Source organism: Triturus cristatus, chromosome 9 (assembly GCF_964204655.1).
Source record: "Triturus cristatus chromosome 9, aTriCri1.1, whole genome shotgun sequence".
NCBI classification, from domain to species: Eukaryota; Metazoa; Chordata; class Amphibia; order Caudata; family Salamandridae; genus Triturus; species Triturus cristatus.
In genome coordinates this window covers 537,872,937-537,877,936 of record NC_140592.1, presented here as the reverse complement: position 1 = coordinate 537,877,936, position 5,000 = coordinate 537,872,937, and the positions used below count along the sequence as shown (strand labels likewise).

The 5,000-nt window shown below is 63.6% G+C and overlaps 2 non-coding genes and 1 pseudogene across 2 annotated transcripts in view; all 3 read left to right on the top strand.

Moving 5' to 3' along the window:
• Positions 1–2,386: 2,386 nt before the first annotated feature.
• On the top strand, positions 2,387–3,062 carry LOC146798262 (18S ribosomal RNA; annotated as a pseudogene; the record flags this gene model as incomplete).
• An 871-nt stretch (positions 3,063–3,933) lies between these two features.
• Positions 3,934–4,086, top strand: LOC146798261 (5.8S ribosomal RNA). The gene has a single exon (XR_014969478.1). It is a non-coding gene; the product is annotated as a 5.8S ribosomal RNA (ribosomal RNA).
• A 416-nt stretch (positions 4,087–4,502) lies between these two features.
• The window catches only part of LOC146798260 (28S ribosomal RNA), a 3,692-nt gene continuing 3,194 nt past the window's right edge, over positions 4,503–5,000 (top strand). The window contains exon 1 of the ribosomal RNA XR_014969473.1: positions 4,503–5,000. This exon is cut by the window's right edge and continues 3,194 nt beyond it. This is a non-coding gene — a ribosomal RNA (28S ribosomal RNA).

Below are 5,000 nucleotides of genomic sequence, written 5' to 3'. Positions count from 1 at the left end.
GGCTGGGCTGGGTCCAGGGGCCCCTGGGGCTGCAGCCTCCCCACCCCAGGCACCCTCCTGGGTCCTGCCGCGTGGCAGGTGTGCCCGACCGACTTCCGGCGGGCTCTGTCCTGGGTCCTGCCACGTGGCAGGGTGCCCTGGACGGGGTCCGGCGGGTCCGGGGAGGCTTGCCCTGCGCCTCTGTGCCAGGGAACCACGGCTGGGTCCAGGGGTCCGGCCAGGCCCCGGGTCAGGGGGTCCGGCCCTGGGCCCCGTCCCCAGGCCTGCGGCACAGCCAAAGTCCCGGGACGGGGTTCTGTTGTGCCCGGGGAGCCTCCCCTTGCTCGGCTGGGTTCAGGAGCTCCGGCCTGGCCCCTGACGGCCCTGGGGAGGGCAGCCTCTACCACCCCAGGATCCGTGCTGGGTCCTGCCATGTGGCAGGGTGCCCGGGACGGGGTCCGCGGGCCCGGGGAGGCTCCCCCTGCGCCTCCGGGCCTTGGAGCCCTGCCGGGCCCCGGGTCGGGTGCTCCAGCCCTGGGCCCCGTCCTCTGTCCTGGCACTCCACCAAGGGCCCGGGACTGGGGTCTGTCGGTCCCATGCAGGCCTCCCCAGCTTGTCAAGGTGTACTCGGGCCCCGGGTTGGAGGGCCCGTCGGGTCCCCCACGCATCCTCTATGGCTGGGGCTTCGGCCATCTGGTCGCGCCCATCCCCTTGGCCATCTGGTCGCGCGCAATTCTTTCCAATGGGGTGACCAGATGGCCGGGCTTGCCTGGAAGTCTTGATGAAGGTCCATTTGCCTCCCGGATCCCAGCGAGGGCTCCAGGAGGTCGGGTACATTCGCGCCTTGGGTTGCCTCTGTCACCTTGTGTGCACGAACTACAAGAAATGAGGGTCATTATCCTCTGGATCACTAGGGAGAGGGTCAGTCAGACCTCCGTGAGGCCCGGTGATTCCGAAACACGGGAAGGCAGAACCCGGGCCTGCCCGCCGAGGCCCCCAGGGGCCCAGGTACGCACCTGCCACTCAGCCCCTTCCCGATGGTCCTTTCTCTCCGAGTTTGCTGGATCAGACCTCCGTGAGGTCCGGGGATCCCGAGACAGGGGAAGGCAGCACCGTGGCCTGCCCGATGCGGGGCCCCCAGGGGCCAGGGTACGCACACCTGCCTCTCAGCCCCCTTCTCGATAGTTCTTTTTCTCCACGTTTGCTGGGTCAGACCTCCGTGAGGTCCGTCGATCCCGAGATGGGGGAAGGAAGCACCCGGGCCCGCACCGTCGGGGCCCCCATGGGCCCGTGTACGCACCTACCTCTCAGCCCCCTTCCCGAAGGTCCTTTTTCTCCGGGTTTGCTGGGTCAGACCTCTGTGGGGTCCGGCTATCCTGAGATGGGGAAGGCAGTGCCCGGGCCCCCCCGCCTGGGCCCCGGGGGACCGGGTGTATGCCTGCTTCTCAGCCCCTCCCCGATGGGCCTTTCCTTTGAGCCTGCTCGCCCCGGGAGCAGGCAGGGATGTAAAGCCGCCATCCCCCCGTGCAGGGCGGCCTGCCAGGGGATGCCCCGGCCGTACTCTGATCGATTGGGCACTATCAGTCCATTTAGGGATGGACTGCTTGGCCAGCCTCGGCTGTTGTTTCAAGCAAGGAGCTTCCTTCCCGCATGGACCGTCCGACTCGAGGGCCTGCCGCCTGGCGGGAGGCCCTTCACCCTACCCAGCAGAGCGAAGGCCGAGCGACCCCGGCAGCTCGTGCCACCCAGTGGTCTGACCCCGAGCGGAAGGGGTCGGGTGGAGCCAGGCCCTTCGGACACTGCTGCCCAGCAGGTCCGTGGGCCCCGTGCGCCACGCCGTCACCCCTCTCTGCCCAGCACATTTCCGCAGAAGCTCGGAACGACTGTTCCGAGGGGTGTCGCCGCCGCCAGCTCCAATAGAGTATATTAAAGTTGCTGCAGTTAAAAAGCTCGTAGTTGGATCTTGGGATTGAGCTGGTGTCAGAGCCCCTGCCTCTCGGCGCCCCCTTGATGCTCTTGACTGAGTGTCCTGGGAGTCCGAAGCGTTTACTTTGAAAAAATTAGTGTTCAATGCAGGCCGGTCGCCTGAATACTTCAACTAGGAATAATTGAATAGGACTCCGGTTCTATTTTGTTGGTTTTCGGAACTGGGGCCATGATTAAGAGGGACGGCCGGGGGCATTCGTATTGTGCCGCTAGAGGTGAAATTCTTGGACCGGCGCAAGACGAACCAAAGCGAAAGCATTTGCCAAGAATGTTTTCATTAATCAATAACGAAAGTCGGAGGTTCAAAGACGATCAGATACCATCGTAGTTCCGACCATAAACTATGCCGACTAGCGATCCGGCAGCGTTATTCCCATGACCCGTCGAGCAGCTTCCGGGAAACCAAAGTCTTTGGGTTCCGGGAGGAGTATGGTTGCAAAGCTGAAACTTAAAGGAATTGACGGAAGGGCACCACCAGGAGTGGAGCCTGCGACATAATTTGACTCCACACGGGAAACCTCACCCGGCCCGGACACGGAAAGGATTGACAGATTGATAGCTCTTTCTCGATTCTGTGGGTGGTGTGCATGGCCGTTCTTAGTTGGTGGAGCGATTTGTCTGGTTAATTTCGATAACGAACGAGACTCCTCCATGCTAACTAGTTAAGTGACCCCCAACGGTCGGCGTCCAACTTCTTAGAGGGACAAGTGGCGTTCAGCCACCCAAGATCGAGCAATAACTGGTCTGTGAAGGGCTGCACGTTCGCTACACTGAACGGATCAGCGTGTGTCTACCCTTCGCCGACAGGTGCGGGCAACCTGCTGAACCCCGTTCGTGATAGGGATTGGGGATTGCAATTATTTCCCATGAACAAGGAATTCCCAGTAAGTGCGAGTCATAAGCTTGCGTTGATTAAGTCCCTGCCCTTTGTACACACCGCCCGTTGCTACTACCGATTGGGTGGTTTAGTGAGGTCCTCGGATCGGCCCCGCCGGGGTCGGCAAAGGCACAGGCGGAGCACCGAGAAGACGATCAAACTTGACTATCTAGAGGAAGTAAAAGTCGTAAAAAGGTTTCCGTAGGTGAACCTGCGGAAGGATCATTAACGGCGGAGCGACCCGAGTGACCAACGGCGCCAGCCCGAAGCCCTTGGCCCACTTCCTGCGAGCACGCACCGTAGGCACAGGGCCCGGCCCTGCCCTGACGCACCACGGTTGGCAGAGTGGTCCGCGGCCGCATGGTGCGCTGGGGTGAGGACTGGGACTTCGGCGGGCCCCTTCCTCCCCGGGAAGGCCCGACCGACGCACGAGGGACCTGGCGCCGGCTGGGCCCTCCAGGCATCCCGAGACCTGGCCCGATCTGACCGGGTCTCAGGCGACCGAGGAGCAGCCCTTCTCACGCGGCAGGGCGGCCTGGAAAAGAAGGGGCCGAGGGCCTGCGAGGGGGCCCCGGCTCCTCTTGGTGGGAGGCATGCGGGATGGGGAGCTGTCTGGCTCTTCCCTTCCGGTGCCTCCGACCCAGGCGAGGGTGGTGGTGGGCCGATCGCCAGCCTGCTGGCATGGCTCGGGCCGCCCGGTGACGTACGGCTGATGTGCAGGTGGGGCGACTCTCCCTCGTTGCCAGGTACCCGGTTCGACCCGGTCCCGTGTGGGCGGTCTGAGGGGTTTGAAGACTCGCGTGGTCCCTCCTGGGTTGCCCCAGCAGGGACCGGCAGCTGCAAGGCTGCCTGCTCCCGTCACTCCGGGAGCCCCCTCCCTCGCCCCGGGGGGGTGGGTGGGGGCGGGCTCCCAGGCCGAGCGCCTGGCAATGTTTTTTTTTCTCCCGACGGTGCTGTCTGACTCCCAGAGGGGAAGCCTTGAACCGGGTGCCCGGACCGTCTCGCCGCATGGGTGGCGGATGGACGGCGTCGCCTTCCTCCCACCTCTCCTGTGCCCACAGGTGAGTGAACGTTTTCGATAAATTGTCTGTGACTCTTGGCGGTGGATCACTCGGCTCGCGCGTCGATGAAGAACGCAGCTAGCTGTGAGAATTAGTGTGAATTGCAGGACACATTGATCATCGACACTTCAAACGCACCTTGCGGCCCGGGTTCCTCCCGGGGCTACGCCTGTCTGAGGGTCGCTCGATCGTCAATCGCCCCGGGGCTTCCCCGGGACGTGGCTGGGGCCATTGCAGGGGGAGCTCCGCTTCCCCTTCGTCCCCCCACCAGGTCAGACCCCCCAATCGCCCGTGGCATTGTCCCTGGCCGGGTTCAGCCTAGGAGGTACACCGCCGGCATGCCTGGCCCCCGAGAAGGGGGCCTGGCGACCGGTCCGCCCCGGGGCATCTAAGGCTGTCCGTGGTGTTCAACCGGCTGCCGGCGCGCATGCACCTCGGGCGCACTCCTCCACGGCCAGCTTCCTGGCGAGGGCAAAACCCCTCCAGATGCGATCCGGGGAAAGAGGGCGCACGCTGCCAGGTACACCAGGCCCCTGCTCCGGCAGGGGTCTGGCCTTCCCCGGCTCCCCCTCAACGCTCTGGCGTTCTCTTTCCGACTACGACCTCAGATTAGACGTGGTGACCCGCTGAATTTAAACATATTACTAAGCGGAGGAAAATAAACTAACCAGGATTCCCCCAGTAATGGCGAGTGAGGAGGGAAGAGCCCAGCGCCGAATCCCCGCCCGGTTGCGGGTGTGGGAAATGTGGCGTACAGAAGACCGACTCCCGGGCGTCGCTCAGGGGGCCCAAGACTTTCTGATCGAGGCTCACCCCGCAGACGGTGTTAGGCCGGTAGCGGACCCCGGCGCGCCGGGATCGGGTCTTCTCGGAGTCGGGTTGCTTGGGAATGCAGCCCAAAGCGGGTGGTAAACTCCATCTAAGGCTAAATACGGGCGCGATACCGATAGCAAACAAGTACCGTAAGGGAAAGTTGAAAAGAACTTTGAAGAGTGGGTTCAAGAGGGCGTGAATCTGTCGAGAGGTAAACGGGTGGGGTCCGTGCAGTCCGCCCGGAGGATTCACCACTGCGGGAAGGTCAGTGGCCCGGGAGTTCT